The sequence below is a fragment of the Plodia interpunctella genome, chromosome 13 (assembly GCF_027563975.2).
Source record: "Plodia interpunctella isolate USDA-ARS_2022_Savannah chromosome 13, ilPloInte3.2, whole genome shotgun sequence".
Taxonomy (NCBI): Eukaryota; Metazoa; Arthropoda; class Insecta; order Lepidoptera; family Pyralidae; genus Plodia; species Plodia interpunctella.
The window spans coordinates 5588663-5615391 of record NC_071306.1 but is presented as its reverse complement, the minus strand read 5'-3'; the positions used below and the strand labels follow the sequence as shown (position 1 = coordinate 5615391).

Here is a 26729-nt window from a genome sequence, read left to right as displayed (position 1 = left end):
CCGGGCCAATTTTGATAGCCGATCGAAAAGGTCGTGGTTGCAAGTAAATTAAATCATACCTGTGTATTTTTGTATGCTTAGCAGTGAAGGCAGTTCACTTGGAGCTCGTCACGGACCTGACTAAAGATTCTTATTTAGCTGCTTTGCGCCGTTTTATTAGTCGTCGCGGCAAACCCAAAACGATAACCTCAGATAATGGGACCAATTTCGTAGGCGCATGCAATGAACTAGAAAGTTTTCTTTCTCAACGTAACCTTACTGAGGATTTAGCCGATGAAGGTATTACTTTCTTTTTTACACCTGCATATTCCCCTCATTTCAATGGGATGGCTGAAGCTGCTGTCCGATCGACGAAGCATCATTTACGTCGAATACTGAATTTAACTCATTTAACCTATGAAGAAATGTCAACTTGTCTCACTCAAGTCGAAGCGATATTAAACTCGCGGCCTTTAATCCCTCTTTCCTCAGAAACTAATGACTTTTCTGTCCTGACTCCTTCACATTTTTTGATTGGACGAACTCTGACTTCCGTGCCATATCCACAAATCGCCGACAACGTGAATATCACATTGCTGCAGCGTCATAAGCGAGTCGAAGCTATAAAACAACATTTTTGGAATAGATTTACCAATGAATATATCTGCACTCTTCAACAGAAGACAAAATGGAAACAAACTAAGAATGATATCGAGATGAACTCGCTTGTTTTGATCAAAGACAAGTCAACGCCGCCTCTGCTCTGGTCTCTCGGTCGTGTCATTCAAGTCTATCCTGGAGCGGATGGTATTAACCGTGTTGCCGAAGTAAAAACCATGAAAGGGACTATAAGAAGAGGCTGGAATAACCTATGTGCTCTTCCTCTAGATGATGACCTGATGTAACTTTGAAGCTTCATATGCTTATCAGGTCCTTGAGACCTTCATTCAGATGATCTTCAACCCGGGGAGTGCTGTCTACGCGCATGCGCTGTGACGACGAGCTCGCGCCTGCGCGATGTTTCTTTTCTTTAAAAAACAAATGCTGTCATGGAGGATTCTTGGCTGTTGGATTTTGAAATGTATTGCTCGTAATTTACCAGCCCTTAAATAAAATAATCTTTGTCAAATACCGAGTATAATTATTTATAAATATATACTCAGACAAGATCCTACAATGGTTTTCCCCGAGCGAAGCTGAGGCGAGTTGCTAATATACGATGAAGCAGTTAAAAAGTAGGGTTTTAAAATAATAACATTAGTTATTTAACCGAGTCGGTTTGATTATTGCTTCAAGGCAGTAAATCTTTTTTAGATTTTGAACTACAATCGCTTGTTTGTGGAAAGTTCTGAGAACTCGTGTAGTTCCATGCATGCCCTGCCCGTAATAAAACAAAGTGATTTGTTAAGATTTGTTCCGTTTGTCGTGTTGATTTAATGCTATAAGTTTGAGTTGAACTGGCACACTTTGAATGAGAATAAAATCGAAGTAACTCATAAAAATAACAAAATGGATTGTGACATCGAATTTTCTTAATAAAAGAAAATCAGTTTTAGCTATTGTAAGTGGGATTATCTCAGAACTCAGATTAATCAATTATTTTTTATTTAGACTTAACATCTTAATTGACAGAGCGAACGTTGACTTATTTTTATTATTCCATAAAATATTTAAATTATTGTTTGAAGACTCGGACTAAAAGTATTTTGACGTCTTTATTCTTAAGGTATTTATTTTTACTTTACCTGTTACTTATTTAGTAAATAAGTAACAGGTAAAGTAAAAATAAATACCTTAAAAATGTTATAACGTAATTTATTCTTTCGGGTTCAGTAATACCTGAAATAGATCCTATAAAAAGTTTCAACGAAGAATTATTCCTTAATTAGAAATTGAACAGGAGTTGAATAAAATGTACTTCATTATAATTTTACAACAGTTCACAACTAAACATCACATTATTATAGCATTAACCAACGTCCTTGAACTCTGAACATATTAAAACAACATAAAAAATAATCTCAATCGCTTTAGAACCAGGCCCTTAATGATACCACGACATGGGGCTTGCGACTTCATGTTACGAAAAACGTAATTGTGCCCTGTCTGACTCAATTCATTTCGCTCCTATTTACACTGGTCGCCTGTACAAATGTGAAGAAATAATCAGATAATAATATAAAAAGAAATGTTTAGATACATATACGTAACACTGATATTTGATTTCCTTATAGTATACATGAAAGCTACCAGCATGCATTCGCTGCTTGTCCATCAGTCACAGAGATGTACCTTGACTACTTTCCAGAACCGTAATTCATCATAGTGGATATTTTGTTGATTTAAAATTATCTTCATCTGAGCGTATTTTCACTTTCCTACATTTCATGATTTATTCCAGAAGTCTATTCACGTATTTATCATCAAGTTTCGATATATTTTGTGTCAACAAGATGTCAACTTATAAGATCCATCCTTATCCTAGCACAACATTAAGATAGGATGAATAATTGTGGGTCCAAAGGAAACAAATCTAAATACACAGGCGAAGTTTTTACGAGGAAATTTTGGACATAAATAACGTCACATACGTTCTTATCCGCCATTATTTGGTCTGAGTAAAGTTTCCGCCTGTGTACATTTTTACAATGGTTTTGGAGCACCCTAATTTGTCTTTAGGGTGTCTACTTAAAATGTAATATTTTCGTGAAAGTAAAAATATTTTTAGCATGTTAAATGGTCAGCTTCTTTAAAAATAGTTTGAGCTTGATCTGAAATTTTGAACGACTTTAAAAATAGAAGTTCTCAATTCGTCCCAAATTTTAAAATTAATTTTACTAATTCGATACTTGATTAAAGAAAAATCATTTATGATTTTTGTTAATTTATAAATATTTCTTTATCTTTTTTAATGCAGTCCCTTTCATGTTCCGCTTCCAGAGAAAAATGGAATTCGAGTAATCAATACTAGGAAATAAATGATATTTCTTTCTGATGATTAATTTTTCAATTAACCAAAAAATTCCTATTTGTTTAGAGTTCGAATACACATTGAAAGATGTGATAGTTATGAAAATACTACCAAAGATATATTATGATATATTAGGTTATCAGTAAATCTATACTATGACAATTTTTTGCGCTAATTAATACTAATTACTTGTTAATGAGGAAAGACTGGAAAAACGCTCAGATGAGAAAGAGATAGAGATTCTATTTCAGTAGACTAAAATGTTAAAAGAAAATCTCCTATAAAAAGTTAATAGGAATTCATCGAAGTAAGTCCTTACGGATGAACTCGTTATGTTATTTATAAATTCATCAAAATTATATAAAGATTTAAAACATTTTTGTCGAGCAATAAAAATGGCCAGCGTCAATAAATCGAATGCTCCTAATGAATACGTGCCTCAAGGACAGAATTGTCTTCACAATGAAATCTCGTACACGGACACACCTCGGGGCTGAGAACTCTTAACGAGGAAATAGTGGTCGTAAATCAGGGGAAATTCGTTCTTATTGAATTTTCTTCTGTCGGGAAGGAAGCACCGCTTTTTGTTCCAAATGGTCGCCTTTGGACAAGTTAAGTTTTTTGACTCACTCGGGCTGGATCGATTATAAGGTTAATGTGGATTTAGTTGTCGAAGCGGCTTGTTTGTATTGGATGGTTATTTTTAAGGATATTATCCAGCAGAATGCTATCTCTAATATTTATTGAATGTATTTTTAAAACAGCTGATTACGAAGTTTTTTGAATAAATCCGAAAGTAAATGTTTAGAAAAAAAGATTTACAGTATAACTGTAAATAATTACGAGGAGTATTATAATATTGTGAATTGAAATATATAATTACACTACTCACACACCATCTCCATATTGTGACAAATTCGCTTGCACCACAATCGACAAACCCTTCACTGAGTTAAGAATGTGTATTTCGATGAGACGTAGGCATCATAGGAGCTCATATAAATATAATTTAAGTACCAAAATAGACAGCCATTGTTTACAGAAAATCTAATTCCCCGCGTTCGTCGATATTAAATAAGTTTCGGCCATTCATTACATAGTTATTCTTAAAATATGCGTAATGCGTCATCTCATCTGAACCCCGATAAAACCCGAAACCGCCAAGTTTAGTAAACTTACCCCGTTATGAAAACCTCCGGGTTTCCGCCCAAGGAAATTAATTACTATTCCACAGTTACTATGCCAATCAGGCTCTTTTTGGAACTTTCCAACTCTTGCCTCGTTCAATATGCCAAACCAACTTATCGACTTTCGTAAAAATAAATTTAACGAGATTATTCTGTTTAGGATTGATTGCACAAGGAATCTTAACTAATATATTATTTAGTATCATCATGGGTAATCATCCAACTTCCTTACAAATTTATTAAAAAACTAGTAAAAATATAGAATTACATTTTTATGAAATTCTCTATAATAGTAACTTGGGCTTTACTAAAATGTACTTACTTTTCTCAGTGCTCTCCTCATATTTACACGTGCATGTTTTCCACTCTGTTAAAAATATGAAAACATCTGTATATTAAATTCTTACGGAAACCCATTTCATCAAGAAAAACATGTAAAAGTCTTAATTGCACAAGCCGACGTAAGTTTAACCTTTTAAAAATATTACTCGCATTTTAATAACATTTTCGAAGTCATAGCGAAATAATGAGGCGATGTGTGAACTGAAACTGGGTGTTGATTCCGCTAACCTCAAGTCATAATTTGAATGGTTTTAAAATAGTGGTTCATATTGCATGGAAATAAGAACCAATATTTAAAAACCATTGGTACTCGATTTTGATTTAACGTTATCGGAATCAACACCCAGTACTGCGTATGCATGTGAAGAACTTAAAAATATTAGAGTTAGGTAACATTTAAAAAAAGCATACCAGTGAAACTGTTGTGTTGATATTTTATTTTTACTTTGATTAATTTTATGTTATTATTACACGAAAATAAATTATAAATCATCTGTTGATTTAAAAGTGAACTACTAACTGTAAAGCATACGCCTGGGAATACTCTTACAATTAAGCTATAATATAATTCATTTATTTAACAGTTTATGTACATATAGAGATACAAGACTAGACTAACACAGTCAGTAAATATGAAAGTAAGTATAAAGGTTTACCTTATTTAAATTGCAACATTTTCCCTATTCGACATTTATAATTGACATTCTATCCAATGATTCATATAGCACTAACAATTGTTTATTTTATGTAGATGACCTTTCAACGGCTTTATAGTTGCCGCCATGGTCGCGTGGTTTTTTTAGTTTATTCAAATATACATGTGCCTATTAAGTGTTCAATGCATCTTCGCAAGAAAATGCAAAGTATGCCATTGTACCTAAAGGACTGCGGCGCGTAGGTTAAAGTTATCGTCAAATTGATTGGTTCACTCCTCTCAGTATCTTACCTGAGCGATTTACCGGTTGTTTCCTTAGCCGTTGAACGTCGGATCCCAAGGTCCGCTTGATTGATGCAACACATTCTTAGTGTGTCCAAACACGAACCTATTTCATCAAATATACCCTCGGATCAATTCCATTTAGAACGGTAACACTATGCATGCAGACTACGTCTGTTCCCTTTTTGTGATCGTATACGTTACCTAGTGTCATAGTTAAGCGATAAAATCTATAGGCCCTAATCATGTATTCTGTTCTCAGTGGTAAGTATTAGAGTGGAAAATTACGTTTTTCAAATTTACATGGATAATAGATGTCTATTATGTATTAATAATACTGACTGTGAAGGTCTAATTTCGGAAATGATTTGATTTTGATAATTTATACTGTTGAGCATAGCGGAATAAGTGCTTACCTGAAGTCAGGGAGCTCAATCCGAGTGATAGTTCCATATTAATTTGGTCACTTCGTCTATATTGTCGCTGTAATCACTCAGAAATATTTCTCACATTCCAGCATGCATCAGTAAAGATGTCGCTCAACTAGGACTCCATAATATGTTAGGTTTATGCGGAAAATGTGATCCCGTCACCTGTACGACAGATGCGGTGCTTTAAGTTTGAATTGTGAATTAAAACGGTTTTGCTTGATACGTTTACACGATTTTGTAAATTGCTATTTGAGTCGTTCCGCTCCATCCCTAGGCTAATTTATTTATTTGCTTTTAACCTTTTACTCACGCAATAATATATATATTGAACCAGCTGGACGCGTCCTCTTCAATGGGATTTTAGTATTACAATCTCTTCACCTCGCATGCGTGATCCGGTTCAATTTCATGCGATTCAATTTCGATTCAATTCGATGCGATTTCAGCCAGCCATCGTACAAAAGAAACATATTTTAAGCATCATTATTATTTTCAAAAAAATGCGTTTCCCAAATCATACTTAATGGTAATAGATAATTTTATACCATGCCATGTAATTGTTAAACAAACATTGTTTTATTTATTTCACCGACGTAATACGTTTGATGCTAACAAGATTTTTTAAAGTTATAAGGACAAATAGTTTTTGAGCATTAAACTTTAACAAACATGAGCGTTACTTTCAAAAGTCATGGTTGTGTAAATCTAAAAAATCAACTTTTAATCCGAATAAAATTAGCTACCACCGTTACGAAACTAGCGAATCCTTTGACGTGAGCACATCCATAATATATGAGGAAGAACTAGTAGAAGTCATATATCTCTGCCTGGCTTGATTTATGTGGCCAATATAAATAAACATGATGACCTAAATCTGTGACGCCGAATTCTACCAAATATTTGGCTTTAAATTTCCTAAGAGTGGGTTGCATTGCAACAGTCAACATAGACATAAACTTTAACCTGCGGAGAAAAACGTAAAGTACGCCTTTTACTTTACGTTTTGTATGTGTAATTACTTTGCGTTTTTCTGTGCACGTTAAAGTTAACGTCAAAGTCGACTTGTGCAACCCACCCTTAGTAAGTCAAGTTTTACAAGTGTCAAAGTTAGTCGCATTTTGTGGAACGAGGTTTTCTGTACTATAAATATATAATGGATTTCAATCAAGCTAGCACAATTATGTGGTATTACGTATTACGCACGTATAAACCTTCTTCTTGTTGATTTAAGAGATATTTATTAAAAAAAAAAATCGGATCATAATCCGTTGTGTAGTTTTGAAGTTCTAAGTAATACATAGGGACAGATAGACAGCGGGAAGCGACTTAGTTTTATACTAAGTAATGATGATAAAGACGATGATTAATAATAGTTTATTTTATGTCAAAAGAGGCGCTGTCCATTTTCCATATTTTTGATCGTTAAAAAAGCGCCGTGCGGACAATATATTTTATGGGACTGCATGTGCCGGTAATTAAAATAGTCACGTTTACCTATAAATTAATGTATCTAATTTAAATTAACTTTGATCAGTATCATTATAAAATAACTACTTCCAGTCGGGAGTTAATTGAAGTGGGTTCCCGACGAACTCATAGTAAATCACGCGAGTAAACCAGCGGTCTGAAGCTAGTTGGCAGTAAATCTTGGCCGTGCATTTGCTATCTGTTACGACTTATTTGGCAACAACAACGGACCCCAAGCCGACTGTGACAATGCGTGTGTTTGTCTGTTCCCTCTGGATCTGCTATATTTGATGAAACGGTGATGCTCCAGTAGTTAAAGACCGTCCGTCTATGATCAAATGGTCCTAGGTCAAATCCTACTCGTGCTATAAGTGTTTGTTTACCAACCCATGAAGAAAAACATCGTGAGTAAACCAGCACGATGCATCAACCGGGATTCACTGGTATATCAAATAATATTTTAACCCCCGACGCAAAAAGAGGGGTATTATAAGTTTGACCGCTATGTGTGTCTGTCTGTCTATCTATCTGTCTGTCTGTCTATCTGTCTGCGTACGTGGCACCGTGGTTCATCAACGGGTGAACCGATTTGGATGCGATGAATTTTTATGCGGTGGTTCTTAGATCTGTTTGATCAAAATCGGTTCAGCCGTTCAAAAGTTGTACTTAGCGAAATGAATACTGAAAGTCGGAGGTTTTTTATTTCTTTAATAGATAACCTTATTATACCGGTTTGACATAATATGTAATTTTATCAAAAACATTTTTACGACCTCAGGAAAGACGTTAACATTTCTCTATGAAGTTTTGAATTTGGTTTTGGAACTTAAATGTATGACCCGCTTGTGTCTCTAGTTTTTACGCGTATTCTGCAATATAACCGTAAAATCTAGAGACACAAGCGGAACATACCCTTTGCCGTGATATCTGTTTTGCTGCCTCTACAGATTAGAGCCATTGTGATAAGGCCTCGGATAAAATGTCTTGTAGAGGACTAACTGCTGACATTATTTCCTATTGTACTCTATTTTTAGTAGATAGCGTCAGCATTACCCAATGCAACAAGTTTTAAAGTGCACTCCAGTCATATTTTTAAAATAATTCTCAATATTATTTATTTCGAATTAAATCATGCTCAAATATAATGATTCCGAACATGGTCTTCCTTTAGCCAAAAGTTTATTACTTATTACAAGTTTACGGGTACTTTTTAATAACAAAATTTAAATTGCATAGTTTGTAATTCAGAAAGCAATTGAAAGCCTAGCCCAAAAGACTACGCATTTTGTTATATCACTTTCGTGTTTAAATTTGAAGAACGTAATAAAATCCATACTAATACCATAGAGAAATTATACGTATTTTTGTAATTAATCTAATATTAAAGAGAAAAGATTCGTATTTTCATTTGTAATGAAGAAACTCAAAACTACTCTATCGATTTTGATGAAATTTGGCACAGAGATAGACGAAATCTTCAGGAGTAACACAGGTTACTTTTTTCATGGTTTTACACGAGCGAAGCCGTAACGGGCCGCTAGTAAATTATAAAATGATATATCTATACCCTGATATACGTACATATAAATATACCTCTAGGTACTTACATCCATTTCCTGTTTCCTTTGCATTCAATTTTATAGCTGTCAATCATTATATACCAAAAACATTAAACTCGCTCGCACTAATGCGACATAGTAATGACATTTCTTTGTCTAATTCAAAGCCTCATAGATCATAGCACCGTCTAAGATGGAACGGACGTAGGAGCAAGTCACGAATACCATTATTAATATAGTAAGCATTACTTCGTCGAGACCATATTTAAGGAGCGAATCAATTGCAGCACACGTCTCAATGCACAAAAGAAACTTCGACATCTTAAAAAAACTTTTTTTAGTATTTGTCATGTAAATAAATATTATAGACTAGCTGTTGCCTGCGTAAAAACTTGACACTCGCCAGGTCTCCAAATACCTCCACACCAAAAATCTGAAAAAGTTTTGACGTTAAAGACGGACAAACAAACATACTTTCACATTTATAATATAAGAATGGATAGCTAGTTGAATTAAATGCCTAAACATTTTATCTATTAAAGTCACACCATACTAAAGTTAAAAGTAGTTGGACAAAGTAAATGAAATTTAAATCAGGACGAAAACATTTGAATTTGAATATAGAACGAAAATTTTAAAAACAAATTTTACACATTTATTGAAAAAACATGCTGATATTTATTATTATGACATTATATTTGTTATATATTTACAAGCATCATAATATGCTACGGAACCATTCCTTACTAGACAATCGTTTATTTCGTCTACCAAAGTAGATAATCGGCGTAGTTTTTACCGGACATAAACCACCAGAGAATACACGCGAACAAGCAATCATGGCATTCAATGCTTTATAATCTCGGCCAAAATGCAACAAATCGAATGTTACTTGGAAAATACACTTTTATAAATCCTAATGCGAAAAGAGAAACAAATGGTCGTAGCTCCCCTTTCAATTTTCACCAACTCAATCTAAAGTAATTACTTACCTTTTTCTGTGCAAAAATTTACAAAATTAATTGCAATGCTGTAATAAATTTGTTTTGCGTCAAATTTCGCGGTCTAATTTTTTGGTTTCGAGGCCAACGGAAACAATACGCATTAGAACTTTCCTTATTTCTTTGTTTGTTTATTAAAACTGAGGGGAAAACACTAAAGTTCGGATAACTTGACATTTTCGTTTATTTGCAATTTCATTTAGTGGCTTCTTTACGTCTTGTTTATGTTTTTGTGTCAATCATTAGTCTGACTCGTATAATTTACTGTAATAACTGGGGCAAGTCCATTGAGTTGCTTATTGAAGTTACTTCCCGTCTAAACTTCTATTTTAATTTATCAATGATGGATTGCTTCTGTGTCTATTATCATAATCTTTTATCCATATTAAAGTTTATCTTCGATATTTATTTTGTGTTATTCATTTGTTTCCATTTAATTGAAAGAAAATGTAATGAGATTATTAGTTCAGAACATTGTGACATTGTAAAATATTTATGAATAATGTTTATAAAAACTGTAATAACATTAAATTACATTCAGGAAGTTACATTTATGTATAATTTTAGAAATGCAAATATATATTTTATATTTCTCATCAACCACTGCTGTAAAATAAACAAGCTAATGAACAAGTAACGAAACAACTACAATGTAAGGAACGTTCACTTCTTGGACTACTTCATTATGTATCAACTTGAATACACCCACAGTTAATTAGTTCTAGAACGTGTGTGATCCAGTTGTCGCATGGAGTTCTTTACGAGCAGATATCGGTTTTGTACTAACCACTGCTTTTTAATAATGCCAATGTTTCACATAGAAATAGGCATATATAATAACGTGATTAAGGAGTGTAATGCAACTATGGGCTTACGATTTCAGATAAATATACCTACATATTTTATTTTAATCCTCAAATAAAAACAGTATTCTTCATGAGGCTTCATACCTAACAAACGATCAACCAACTTTGCAATATTTTTTAACTTCGCTTTATATAAAGAAATTGGTGGGGGGAAATCTTGTATAGCCCAGCAGAAGGCTGAAAAGCACAGGCTGAAATGATACATTTTGGAGTGCATACAACGACAGATTCTGTATGAATTTGTGTAGCATAATTACAAAATGCACCACCGAAACGTGATCCCTTGAGTATACAGCGATGGTGTCATTATAGTCGATGTAAATGAAGCGACATTATTGAAATGTAGTGTTCTAATGAGAAGCTTACAAGAAGTCCAACAGCTTTTGCAGCGCATTAAAAACAACCGTTATTTATTAGAATCTCATTAATTGACACGTTTTAGTTGATATCTTCCAATAATATATACAACTTACGTGCAGCATGCTAGAAAACTAGACCATGGATGCAAAATTATGCGACTTGTTAGATTTGTTTTTCTATACAATACAATACATTTATAATCTTGTCTTGTAAATGACAAAGTTTGTGACTTTTCGATATTAAGATTTTTGTAGTTTTCTCATTCAAAATATGTTTTGAGAACTGAAAGGGTTTTGATCAAATTTGATATTGTAATTTTGGTAATTTACTTACATCACAGTTTCAAGTAATTTTCAAATTTAAGTATATAAAATACTACGGCTACGCCCGCGTTTATTGGGATGGGCGCCCCATGGGAACAGTGATTTTTTCCGGTAAGAAAGGCACTTAAAGTCCTAGCAGAAGTTTACCTTAAGTATTTTAATAATTCTATATTTAGCACAGAACTACTTACTGCCTGAAAAATGTATCGGCAGATTATTGATTATTTTTTGATCATATCATAAATTAGAAAATAAGTAAAAAAAAGCGGGATTATTTCGTCAAACGCGACATAAAATAGAATAAATAATGCATATTTATATATTTAAATAGTTTTTTTAATATTTTCAATAAAAACACAATAGCAAAATTTTATTGTAAATATACCTATTTTATAAATTTATTCTTTATGCAAAAGTATACCGATGTCCTGTTTTATTGCTTCTATGACTGAATACCAAAAATGGGTGACAATGACTTCTATGACTACCAAAAATGAAAATGGGGACATCCCGCCAAACTCGGGACTTCTGCCAACGCTGCTTGTCAGTAGTACTATGCCCAAGGTTATCAATGTTATTAATGGTTATTAATGGAAAAAATAATAATTCTGGTTTCTCGATTTGTATTTTTAGATTAATGGAATACGAATGAAAAAAATAAATGTAATTCCGCAATGAAAGCTCCTTCATTCAGCTGTTAATGGCATTTTGTGTTTACGTGCAACCAGCCGCGCTGACGAATTAAAATCCTTCGCTATTCAATGACAGAATGTTATGGATAATTTTATTATTTTAAAGTCTGTATTCGATTTAGGAATCTTTCAGCATTTTTGTAGGTTTGTAATTCGCTAGAAAACATTTTACTTAATAAACATGATGTGTTTAGAAATTTCAGGATATAAAGTGCCTATCCGCTACTTGAATATATTTTACCCTTATACGAGTAGTTAATTTCAATATTTTATTTCTACGTCAATATTATATTTTGACGTGAAATTTAGAAATAAATTTCACGTCTTGCTTAAACTTAATTAAATTAAACTAAAAATTGCTTAAACTAAGTCCTACTGCCGACTTCCAAAGCGTAGATGAAGAAGAAACGGCGTGACAAACTTCACAAATACGTCAATTAACAAGTGTAGGTCTTATCTTCTTTTTCTTCTTCTTGACCTTATCCCACTATCACACGTGGGGTCGGCACAGTATGTAAGAGCCTTCCATTTCGTTCTGTCATTTGCTATATCCATTTATACTCCTTTCCTGTTCATACTATCCTTGACACACTCCATCCATTTCTTCTTAGGTCTTCCTCTATTCCTGGAACCCTTTACTTCCATCTTTAATGCCCTTTGAGTGACGTGATTTTCATCTCTTCTTAAAATAAGCCCGTCCCAGTCCAACCTATAACTATGTAATTTCTCATTAACTGGTGCTACTTTCATACTTCATCTTACATATATATTCCTTATTTTATCCAATCTAGTTACCCCGCACATCCATCTCAGCATTCGCTTCTCTGTCACATGAAGTTTCCTTTCGTCCGTCACTTTCCTCGCCCAACATTCAGATCCATACATTATGATAGGTAACAATGAACAGAATTATAAATTATAAATTTAAATTATATATTTATAAATTTTTCCTTTCAATTTAAGGGGAATATTAGGGTCACACGGTACACGTTACGTTAAGTGTAGGTCTTATATCTTATATTTATTTCAAATTTTCTTCCATTTCTAACTATATAATGAGTCATGTCCACATTTGCGCATAGATTCCGCTTTTAACTTGGTTATCAAGTCGGGGCACGCAATTCTACAATCACTGGCTGGCGACCGCGGTGAATGCATATCTAAACTCTGTTTTAGCACCTTTATAATACTGTCATTTCTCACCTTTCGTGCTTTTAGTCGGCCATTCAGTATTACGTAGAAGTCGATTTTGTTCTTTGTTTTTCAGTTTAATTTGGATCAAGTTAGTGTTCTATTCATTACGACCGTAAAAACTAATTTAGGATTTATTTTATCGAAAACATATCTAATGTTTATTTTTATTCAACCTTCCTTTTCTTTGCGTGTCGACGACATTTGACAATGAGATTTGCCTTTATTGCCTCAAAGGCAATAAAGGCAAATGTTATTGTCAAATGAGCAATAGCTCGTCAAATTCAAAATTCAAATTCAAATCATTTATTCAGAAATTAGACCTTCACAGGCACTTTTTCTCGTCAATTTTTATATTTACAGTTATTTCTCACAAGCTATAAGCTCGTTTAGTTACCTCAAAAGTAATTGGTCAAAAATCCAGAAAAACGAGCAGATGAGCGTTTCTTTGGTTTTTTGTATGTTTTTTTTGTATGCAGCATGCATTACTATTATTTATGTTATTATATTTATGTTCTAACATAAAATATAGTTGTATACAACTATGAATATGTATGTCTTGTATAGTATAATATGATTTACAATGTAATCATGTCTGACATAATTAATGAATTTTGATATTGATATGTAATTTAAGTCTCAACTGGCAGTCGGACCCGATGATACTCTCATATCCTGTGGCAGCCAACTAAACTGTCAAATATTTCAGTATGCACAATGAGCTGCGTCCAGACTCACTGACAGACTTCCGAACCACGTACACGGAGCTCAAAACCAGTAACAGTTTATTATTTTATTTAATTGGTTATACTAATACATACATGATTGGTTTTAATAATACACACATGCATACAAAATACATATATAATAATCGATACATCAACACATTTGTACAAGACACTAACAAGTGACGCTAACAAACCTGATAAGCATTTTCTGTTGACGTATAATAATCGAAGAATCTTGGTTAGTGCTACTGGAAGTATTACATAATCTGTGGATGGTGCGGTGCAGTCGAATCGAAAATTTGTACTCGAATCAGTTAGAATCACATGGAAAAAATTGAATCGTTATTCGAATTAACCCTCGATTCTAATTGGTAAGATAATTAAAATCGATAAAATAATTCGAATCAATACACATCGAAATGATGATTCTAATCAATACGAATATAAATGAAAAAATATATACCTAAATTAAAAAATGCAACATTGAGAAAAAATAAATAATAATTATTAGATATCAAAGAAATAATTTACCATTAAGTTGTCGGTCGACACAAACTCACTATTTTAATAAAAATTTTCTGAATCGCAACAATAATATATCCTATCCTTGAATATATCCTAATCACCTATATCTAAGGTAAGTTTGCCGAGCAATGAAAATTGTAAACAAAGAAATTTATTCAATTCGAGTCTGGGAGCTGATTCGGATAAATTTGACAATTCGAATAGCACGATGATTTGGATTAACATAAAATCTTATTCGAATGGAGTTTTAACTGCTCATTCGACTGATCATTCAAATCATTCGAATTAAATGTGAATCGAGTCCCATCACTAGTGCGATGGCAAGTCCTGTTAAAATATATATGTAGTTATGAATCCTAGAATAGTAATGCCATTAGATTCGAAGGTCTCCCAGACAAAACAATTTGCATACAGTTCCCATGCGTGCTGTCGCTCCCCGAAGCTTCACAGTCGCTTGCACACTTTGGACTTTTGTCAATGGTTTCCAAATGTCCTTGTTTTGCATTCCTATCGGACTTTCAGACTGATAAATGATCTTTACAATTCTATATTATTATTATAACTGTGATAAGAACTCATATAAATTCATTTTCATGTCTCCATGTTATGAATCATACAGAATCAGTATATACAGAAAACGATTACATACAAAATAGTACGGTTAGTTCTATTCATCGTAGTGAATCACAGTGTGATTGTTAAATGTTCAATTTATTTTTAAAAGTTGTTAACAAATATAATCAAGCCATATACCTACCTACTTAATAAGTTCATAAATAAATAGTAAATTCCAGAGAACTGTGTCACTCTTAAAGAAGTAATTTAATTTTTAGTCATTTTATATGCTAGTCTTTTTACGGTAAAGGCATTCCGATAAGAAGCCATTTAATAATTTAGACATTTTGCTTTATTGACATCATATAAATTAGTCACACCTGCTTCATAGACTATGCCTGTAAATGCCTAAGAACCTGGGCATTTTAAGAACTAAATTTTGTGTAATTGTTAAATATGTATACTTTGTTTTGCTTTTTTATTTTTATTTCTTAAAATTCGTACTTTACATTACAGTATATAATGTCGATTTGATTGAATTTAAAGAATTCTGTCACACTCGTACCATTCTTTGCTTTTTAACAGACAAATTATTGAAAATTATCAAAATATTTTTCGTGTGATCCCAAACATAATTCTTGTTGTTATCAAAGGTCCGTTGTTGAATGATCATTTTAATGCTCCGCCTCACCCTACCTAAATAATTAATTAAAAATCTCAGATGCTGTCGGAATGTTGAAATTTCCGAACGGAACCTTCGGTTGTTCCAAAATAAATGTAATAGCCGTGCTAATGGCAGTTCAAGTGCCAAGTTGTAAATAATTTATTGTATCAGTGTTCGGGGTTTCATTTTTTATTAAAGTATTAAAAGCTCCACAGTCGAAAGGGCCTGCTACGAGTTCTTTGGTTTGGTAAACGCCGAACCTTTATCAAATTGAATTCTGTTATAAATAATTCTGTTAACGTGTTGAACATAAGCAGACCTTTCAGGTTTAGGATTTTTGTTAGTTGTAGGTTGTAGCTAGCAATGAATTTATTTCTTTAAAAGTGTGTACACGTGTTTTTGAACTGGAATTTATTGTTTTGTTTTAAATATTTCTAACATGTTACAACACATATTTGTGGTGGATCCAATTGGAAAGGTTATTTTTATTATATATCTGTACTCTGTACATTTAATAATTTGATATTATAATCTTCATATAATGTAGATATTGCACATAAATAAGGTAGAGTAACAAGAGAGTACGTTTTTCTTGGAAAATACATAGATAAATACTCGAGCAAGAATATTGTGAAAATTTATTTTCATCGACATTATTTCACGTCTTGTGTATAAGGATACTTGAAAAGTTTGTTGTCACTAACTGTTACTAAATGTTATGTTTTGTAAAGTTCACATTGAATAGGCGTTTATATCCGGAATAAGTAAAGTTTATAGTTACCTCATGTATTTTGGACAAAGATTAATGTTCTGTCTATCAAACCAGGAAGCTACACACAAAGCCGACATGGTAAGGGTATTAAAACAGTGGCTTCAATAAACGGCCCAATAAGTTATGTAAAGTGCAGTGCATAGGATAATATTACATCCCCTACATGTTCGGGGGTCGAAACGCATGCGCGTGCATTGTCGGCCGCGCACGGCATATGCGGAATATTAAAGGAGGAAAGAGAAAAAAATTAACTTGTGAAGCCATTTTCGTCTATCGTCCCCCGCTACGGGGCTTCTCTAGACAGAGAGGCTCGCGCGCCCGCGGAGTTAGCACGTCGGTCCGCGCTCGCCACGCTCGCTCTACTCCCGAAAACCGGTTTGCCCGGTGTGTGTTCCCGACAAATATAATTGTGCAGTGTACTTGAACCACTTTTGAAAGTCTTCAGCTCAGTGGACCTAATATTAATACTAATATTTTTTGGACTTCTGTGAAAATTCAAATACTTTCCTGTGAAGTGCAAGTTCGCGCGAAGTTGTTTCGTCGCGTGGTGTGTAGTTTCGAAGTGACATAAACTGCTGTATTGTGTTTTGAGTGTAACGTTGAAATTTTCTGTTGGGCTAGTTTTTTCGTGAAGTTTATTTTCATAAAAGGAAGAATATTATTTGAGGAGTCTACATCAGAATAACGTCTTATGATTACAAACTTACAGGTATTTATTGCTCTATTTTAGCTTATGTACTTACTTGCTGTATCATTTTCATTTCCAATTTGCCTTTTAAACATTTGTTGCATCCTAGAAATAAGTGTACATCATTTATCATTGCTTTTAACTATTTGTTACTAGTTTACACTTGTTTTACTATATTAATTAGAAAGTATAATTTAATTTATTTCACTTCTTGCATACATTTACTTACAAGATTGTAAAAACATGTCTTCAAATATTTCTCACCTGCGCACCATCAGCTGTCTCAAACACGGAAACCGGCTTAAAATATCAATTTCCAAATAAGATATCAAAAATGTCAATTAAGATAACGAATCCAGGTAAAAAGTTACTGTTAAGAAAACATGTATATTTACTTTAAAAGATTTTCATCAGAGTCATAACTCTATTGTAATGGAAGTTCGGATAGGTATGGTTATTTAAAGTAACCCTATCGAGTGCATTCAAAAATAGACGAATGTAATAAAAATTCATACATGTACCAATAAATTATAGGAAGACGTTCTTTTTATTGGAGTAACGAATGGTTAGATGAGTAATGGGTGAAGTTTGCCGATAAATCATGCTTACCCTGAGCAGCTCTCTCCTAGCCGGGTTGGGAACCCCTCGCATGTTAGTTTGGTCTGATACACTTATCGCAAGTCTGCGATCGGCTGCCGAAACTGCGCTTCTGCTTCGATTTCGTTTCATCAAACAAGCTACTTCTTCACATACATTTTTAGTCACATGTTTTAAAGTTATTTACTGGTTGTTTTTATTTATACTTATAACTTTATAATTGCCTATGTATTAGATAAGTGAAAAAGGAAGTAATAAAATAAATTCATTGTTATACATAATTTTAGTTTCAATGATTCTATTTTTATACATAATACAACCATTTCTCAGATCATAGTTACCACTAAGAATTTTAAAGTATGCGAAGACAAGTTTTGAAATTGATCGCAACCGTTGGCACAAATTCTTCGCCAGTTTATTTTCGCTCCGGTATTTCGATCAGCACCGGTTAACCCTTTCACGTGTTTGACGTTTAATACCCAGCTAACGCTGGAAAGCCAAGCGGGTAATTGAAGACGGCGGTTGGATATTGTCGGTCTCGTCAAGAAAATGGAAGTGCTAAATAGACTAAAGGCCAATGGGCCATGAAATGATGTTTCGGTTCAGGCGATTTGATGAGCTATTGTTTAGGCAAAGATAGGGCGAATACGGATTTGTATGCAGTCTGTAGTTCCTCTTATTTATATAATTTAAAAAAATCTAAACAGTGCACTTTAAGAGATATTGGGGTATTGGCATTACATTTATTTTCTTCATCTTTTCAATCATTTTCTGCCAACTTCCTTCGTGTATTATATATTTTTTTCCATTGTTCTCTTTTGGCTAAAAAAACATTCTACATTTCTTTCTTCCTAAATAGATAGGTACCTATCCTACACAAAACGGTGACACCAAATAGAGATAAATATAATAGTGGGATAGATAACAAGCGCCGTTATAATATACAAATTAATAATTGGAAGTAAATTCGAAGCGTAAATTCTAAACACTAATATCAACTCTGAGCCAACACATAAGTCCTTTTCCAGCGGGTTGTGATAAATGGACGCGTAATTAAAGATAAGGACATCCGTGCGGATCTGCAATATCCCCGGATTTCTATGGAAGTGAGAGCCGAGTTGATTCGCGCACCAAACAATAGTTCGTCAATGCGATTCGATTGCGACATGTTATTTCACGGCTCATTGGCCTACATTTTTCGTGATAATTAATTATACTATACTTTTTGTGCTTATTAATTTAAAATTAAGAATTATTGTAAGTTATGGGATATAGGGTGCTCTCTGCAATGCGCTATACAACGCTCTAAAGTGTGTTATTTTTTTTACTTATTGTACCTACTGAAGAAATTTAAATTAACAGAACACATGTTATGCAGTTGCATCCTCAATATTAAATCGCTGCCCGTCCATTTCACGGCTCGCTTTGTTCATTGTTTATGTCACAGCAATATTAATTACATTCACGATGTAATTAAACCCTTAATTATCTACACTGCCGCTATCTAACACCATCTGTAAGTTATGATCGAGTATCAGATATCGAGAGAAATATTATCGATAACAACAAAAAGGCGTTCCCACGTTGCCGGAAGCAGGCGCTGGATCGCCACGCTCTGGTACTTTAGTCACTATTGTCCCTTTGTCCTTAACTCCAGACCCTCAAAAGAACCTCTTTATTTCACGATCTAGTTTGCTGCACTTAATTCGTATTGCATCATTCGTTCCACACCATTTTCCTTTTTAGTGGACATTGATCGCTTCAGTAACTCTAACAAGTGTTACCGCGCTCACTTTGTATTTGTTATCCACTGTTTTATTTTAACTATATTTTAACTATCTTTGGAGATACGTAAATAAGTTCTGGATAATGTTTCATTAACTAAAATTCATCTCCAAGGAATTGTAATATTCCCCTACATATTACATTGTCTAACAATAACCAAAATCAACCAAATTCGTTTCAAATTCAACGATATTCTAACAATTAATTCTCTTGTTAATTTTACCGTTAATAGACTATCTATTCGCAACAAAGTCCAAGAGAGTAGACCAGAAACACTAGTGAAATTTGCATTCTCGCTTCGCTTCGACAGCCGGCATAGTACAACAACCTAGGACCACCCGCGAAGCCATGTTAACAACGTGATTTCGACTTTAACTCTCAACTGCAAGTTCTAAAATGAAAATCAACAGGCGAGTTCATCCAACCTATCGTTTGCAGTGAATCCCTACAATCTACTCGCGCGAATTTTAATACGCGTGCAGAGGGAATAATATTGGTTCTTGCTCGTCCAGCTCGAGCTAAAAATGTATGAGAACTAACAATTACGGACAAGAAAAAGAAAGGATTTTAATTTACGTCAAGACATCTCCGCCGTAAATAGAACTGAGCAAATTTTTTAATCTCAGCCCGCTCCAGTAATACAGCTGCAGCATTCGAATCTCATTAGCAACTGAAACAAGAGAAAAAAATCTTGGAGCAATAAATTTTAGCAAGGCTCAAGTCGAAACGTTTATGGTTTCTTTTAATTTGGTTGCTATTGTCGAGGCGACCCGCTGAGCGCCCGTCGGATTTCTTGCTAGAATTCCAGCTGCTTCAAACATTACTTACTTCTTATTGGTCGATTAAGAATTAAATTAAATATAAAGTACATTTTTACTTTTAATGATGAAACATGCAAGAGCGACTAAAAATAGTCATGGTGATAAATCACTATAGCTTGTTTAATACCTATTTAAACTACATTTATAATAATACCATAAAATTTAATATTCTGTAATGTTATGTAATTACATAACATTACAGAATGAATGTATATTCATGACATACAATTGTATTTATACCTTTTTACTTTCATCATTTCAACCTATAAATTAATACCAGAATGAAAAAAAGATTTAAATTTGCTACTCAAGGTGCGACACGATCTACAAAAAAATATCGGCAGATGCACAAAGAGGCCCGGATCGCAAAAAATATCATAAATCAATATAAAACCTTGCGGTGGCACGTTCAGACGGTACCTCTAGACAAATTTCGGAGAAGTTCTGTTTATTTTAAATGATTGGAGTAATTCGAAAGGATCAAGACCACGGCCCGCGGCCAACATGAGATTGATGACTTGCATTTTCATATTCCCAGCGTGCATAGTGCCACAGCTTCGTGGATAAAATTAATAGTATCTTTTCCGATAGCAACGATAAGCTCGTTTGCGTGTGGAAACTGTTTTATAAATCAATCATTAGTTCCTTATTGAAAATATGCAGCTGGATCTTTACGGACAAAACAATAAATAAGGAACACAATGTGTTTCTTTCATTTGGTCTCCAAGGCCCGTCAATTATGAATGTACCAACTCAAAATTTTATGACGGAATGCGACACGTGTTTCGTAAAGCAGCGCCAAATGGAGACCATCTGTGGAGAAAAGAACGTGCCATTTTAGGCCAACATTAAAATTCCCACACATAAAATTGAATGTAAAAAAAGGTTCTACGGGACGCGACGGCCCTTCTCCTACTCACAACAAACAAGCAGGTAAGCGAATCTTTACGATCCTTAGTAAATGAATATGCGCAATCGTACAAAGGACTTTACGTCTTATTACAATCCAGTAAAGGAGAAATTTATAGCATTGAAATCTCACAATCGTTCTCACACAATGTTTTGGAAGTACAAAATCTTTGTTTTCTTTTCTGCCTCGACAAATGTGGGCATTATTACTAGTGAGAACAGGGTGGATTTTAATCTAACCTCAAGTTGGTAGACCGGTGTTGATCGGTTAGCAACCCTTTATTGCGCCGACTTTACCTTATACGATTTATTTCCTGGATGCATGAATGATGTTCGGTGTTTTGATTACATTATGGCTAATGAATACGTATGAGAGGTATCCGCTTTTTATATTCATGTTTACGATAGCCTGCTGTCCGTTTTTTGTTTAGCTTCCAGGAACTTTGGCGTAATTAATTAATAAATTGTTTCCTACAAACAAAACGTATGTAATTTCTCAACATCTGCATTTGACAGTCCATAAAAAATACGTATCCATCAAAAATAAACAATAAAGTCACAGCGCGTAAAATTTTGTGATGTTGTCAATAACAGAATGCCCGTGTTTGGAGTTCGTCTAATCATGACATTAGAGTATTAGTAGTAGAGACATTAGAGTACAAATATTTATACATTGGGTGTGATTCACACTGAATTTTAAAAGTATGTGCATTTTATGACGTGGAATATTTTTAAACAGTCTCAATCAAGTCAAATGCTCAAAATAAAGACATTTATTTTGAGCAGTTATAACCAATAAACCGGATATGTTTATAAATGCACGCTGAAATCTATAAATTTGTTTAACATTTGTTAAACAAATTTATAGATTTCAGCTAAAGTAACCTTAAACTGTTAAAATTATAGATGCAATTAAAAGTATTAGGTTTATATTTCTATTGGTAACTTCGGAAATCAATAACGTAGCTATATTCCATACAGTACGATATTTGTCAGCTCATGCTCAATAAAATTTACTGCTAATTTGCTTTCTTACACATTTTACCATGGCGATCATAAATACTGGTTGTGAAATAGGTCGGTGAGAATTTTATTAATTTAGCTTTTATTACTAACACAGCTCTAAATTTGAACATTAAGATGGTTATTATGTTTAGTATGTCAAAAGCAATGCATATACGAGTATATTTAACGTTGTCGTTTCAAGGTCTCCATAATAAGATGTATTCCAATGTTATAAAATTAGTACATTTCATATTTTTTATTATCTTCTCTACATAGATATCGTGTTCTTATAATAACATGAAGATAATTCCAAGAAATACTCATATTTAATTCAATACTATGATGTTGTTCAGAACAAAAATCCACTTTTCCTCAAGTCGAATCTCTTGGGCTCCGGTTGCCAGTTGAACCCTATCTCTTGAAGCTTTGTTTGAAACTTAATATTAATAGAATCTTGGCTCTTTTAATTTTAAATCTCGTTATCTATGTCTTATAAATGTATAGCGAGTTAGTTGGTTCAGATACCGGCCGCTGGTGGCTGGCTGGACTACCAAAACAATGATGTTATGATAGGATGCCGCGGCCAGCTGTTTATTTTATACATTCATCGATACCAGGAAAATTATCTTCCTTGTAATGTTTAGCCCGCGGTCTATTTGCTTTACCTCTTGTTTAGCTGTCTTCCTCAACAAAGATTGGTTTGAAGTTGTGTTTACTAGTAACGAATATTAAGATGTTGGGAAATTCAAATATTGCAATAATATCTATTTGCAAACATGAAGTTTTATTTGACTAAGTGTTTAGCGAAGAAGTTTCGCCCTTTCGCCTTCTAAAATGTATTCACAAGCACAGAAACAATATGATTCTATCTAATTAGTATATTATAAGTGATTCTATCCAAATAGCTAGGATAAACATAAATGATAGTTTTACAGTCCAACATAGTAAATCGCTCAAAATTCATGGGTGGACAAGCTACTCGGATAACATTTGACGTGGATCAAAACTGACTCTGTATCTGGGAACCCATACTGTTATGCGAAATTAGTAAGCAGTAATTCGCCGTTCTCCGGATTCTGGTTCGACAATAGGTCCATCAAAATGTTTACACGGGCCTGTCATCGGTTTGGGTCCAAATAAATATGTAATTACGTTGGGACCTCGTAAACTTCGTATAAGGTCGAGTTTCAATTTCATGTTGGAGAGAGCATTAATTAGCTGAGTAAGAATTATAATATGCATTTCTTTATTAAATTACAAATAACCTGAAGCTTTGTTTACTTAGTATTGAATTCATTCTAATATTTCAAATGAAATACGTTTTTCCAGCAGCTAATCAAATCTCAGAAGAAAAATTATTTTCGTTAGACGTAATCTAAAAGACGATGAATGCGAACAATACTTACAAAAATTCAATTTCATATCGATTGGTTAACAACTAGCTTTTTATACCTTATAATATTTCATAGCAAGTAGACAAGACGATTATACTACATGATTTACCTCCTCAGCTTTACGAGTTATATTACTTACATAAATTACTTGGAAAGAAATGTATATCTATTAACTCGAAATGATAGGCCATATAGGGTTGTCATTATATAAGTAAACGGCTAAAATGGCTGTAAGCAATCTTCTTGTTAATGAAATGGTCCCATAACTGGTTCCAAATTCTCAATAGGCATTAGAAAACGCTCTGGTAATTTATATTTAAAATTGGAAAAGATTCACGTCGAAACTTTATGTTTTGTCTATCGATATAAGATTACTGATATCGATGCTATAGGAAGTCACATAATTACTTCACTGTGATTTGACACTTTTAAAATATTCAAATAATTTCTCAATGTTCTCAGCTGGTTTGAATTTAAGTCGTTAATGCTATTAAATATCTTATCTTTCATTTTGATATTAATTTTATGCCTATTGGTGTTTCTGTTTTTATATCTTGTCGTATATTGATGTGATTATGTATTTTAGTAAGTATAAAATATATTTTCTAGTCTAAATAAGTACCTACCAATATTATCCAATGAAATTTACACCGATTACTCGAATTATATTATTCAAACAGTTTATTAAATAAAAGGTATAAGTTAAAAATATAGCCCTAAGTTGTAGTGATACAAAAACATATTAATGCGTTGTTTCAATTCTTTGTCTCATTAAGAACTTAGGACCATTCGATTATATTTACCACCGCTTCTGTGATTATCTGAATTTGAATTTGAGCGTGTATGCCTTTAATATCATTAAAAAATAAAAACCTCTTGACTGGCAGGGCACGGCGCACATAATCCAAATGGCAATCGCACAGTTGACTTCCGAGTCCCGACGTGAGAGTAGATCGAATTTTAGTGCCTATAAACACTTTATTGCCCATTGTCGACGATTATTACTAACCCCGTGACTTATGAAGTAATAAATTCGATCTTTTCATACCGCTCTGCTATTTCGCCAGTGCGAGTTTCGGCACAATAAAGTGCTGATATCAGTTTATAGATGAAGGGTTTATGAAAGATAATACATACATCACACTTTTGTTTCAAATTAACGGGTATATAAATACATTTTCATATTAAAATACTGACGCTCGAGCATTCAATTATGCAAATTCCTCTAAAAGAAAATCTATGAAATGTGATACAATAGCACCAAGGTTATTTTTTTCCCAAAACTCCCATGGAAGTCAAGCGTCAGGGCGCAACTGATCAAGAATAAATTAAATCAAGAAAAATGTACTAATAACCATGAAATTAACAAAGCAATAAGGGTCATAATCCTGTGGATCGAAATAGCGGTATCTCCCGGAGGATCTGCTATACCTATACCATTCGCATTTGTTAGCTTGCGTTCGTCTGGATATAGGGGACTTTGATTCCTGTCTGATTCATACAGCTCTGACAACGGGATTGGAAAATTTACAGTGGATTCACATTAATGAGACTAATGTGTCAGAATTGCACGTAGCAGTGTTTGAAGCGAAATTATAATACGAATGTGTTTATCAGCCACGTTTATCGTTTAGGGCCTTAGGTTCTAATATATTGATAGTATAAAAAATTATTTATAGGAGAAAATATAAAAATAGTCAATTGTATTTGTACGAAAACGTAATTTAAGCAATTCACTCCTCGATCAGCGAATTTCTATAATGGAAATACATACAACATTTGTTTTTATTGTTAGAAAAAAGAAAATGTACTTTTGTAAAACTATACTACTTAATTAACGGCAATTAATACACCAAGAGGTGTTACACGCGACGGTGGTCGGATGACGACTGAGTTCGATTTTATTGTCCATGGGGTACACCCGCAAGGGACGCATACACACAAGCTAACATTATTTACACAAAAATCTACTTATGAAAAATATTTGTAACAAAATATTTGAAATAGAAACTTCAATAGAATGCACTGTTAACACATACACATGAATACGTGTAAACACGCAACATATTCATGTTCCCTTTGCACCACAATATGGAGACACAGGTAGGTACTAAAGTATTACATCCGGACGCGAAACAAACGCTCACACAAATCTGTGAACTAATGCAATGTGAAAATAAACATGGAAGTTTTCTACTATACTAAAGTATAGTACCAGAGTACCTACTCAAAATTTATGAATAAGAGAATACTTATACATACTAATGTTACAAAGAGGAAAGATTAGTATTTTTGTTTGTAATGAATTCACTCAAAAAGTATTGGGTCAATTTTAAACTTGGCACAGAGATAGGCGAAACCTTCAGGAGTGACACAGGCTACATTTTATAATGGTTTTACCCGAGCGAAGCCGGGGTGAGACGAGTATATCGTGAATGTCAAAAATATTTAATGAGCCCAAATTCAGCTTGAGTTTATAAAATGATGGCATATTTTCTTACAGAACTTATCTCAAAGGATTACATTTTATGTATGTGCAAGGTTTACTTTCCAATTACATCCCTTATTTATGTTAAACCTTCAAACATTTTAAATCCAAATAATAGACCATTTCATTGCACAAAAGCTAAACTACAAAAGTATGAGGGGCCATTGGGTTTATTGAAAGCAGTCTTTGCTTTATACTGTCCCCGCCTTTCGAGGCATAAAGTTATATCCACAACAAAGACCAGACTCTATGAGCTCCTTATATTGGACCTCTCTTGAGCCGACCCATTGTGATCTTAATGCTATATTATATTAATGCGATAAACATCTCTGAGTCTGAGCAATTTTTTTGTGAATAAATCTTGTTGAAATTCAAAATATTAGCGGAACAGAATTATGTCAACAATATTACTATTATTACGTCAACAATATTAGATTATTACTATCTCCTTGCTACTCATAAATTTATTAGGTGATGTAATACTATATTTTT

The 26729-nt window shown here is 33.5% G+C and overlaps 1 protein-coding gene across 6 annotated transcripts in view; it reads left to right on the top strand.

Moving 5' to 3' along the window:
• Positions 1–16855: 16855 nt before the first annotated feature.
• LOC128674606 (uncharacterized) overlaps positions 16856–26729 on the top strand; it is a 91979-nt gene continuing 82105 nt past the window's right edge. For 4 of the 6 annotated variants that reach the window (XR_008405182.2, XM_053753296.2, XM_053753293.2 and 1 more), the window contains exon 1: positions 17119–17259. The gene's annotated coding sequence lies outside the window, so the exon portion shown is untranslated. Of the gene's footprint in view, positions 17260–26729 lie in introns of all 6 variants that reach the window. The other 2 variants (XM_053753295.2, XR_008405183.2) reach the window with 2 other exon arrangements.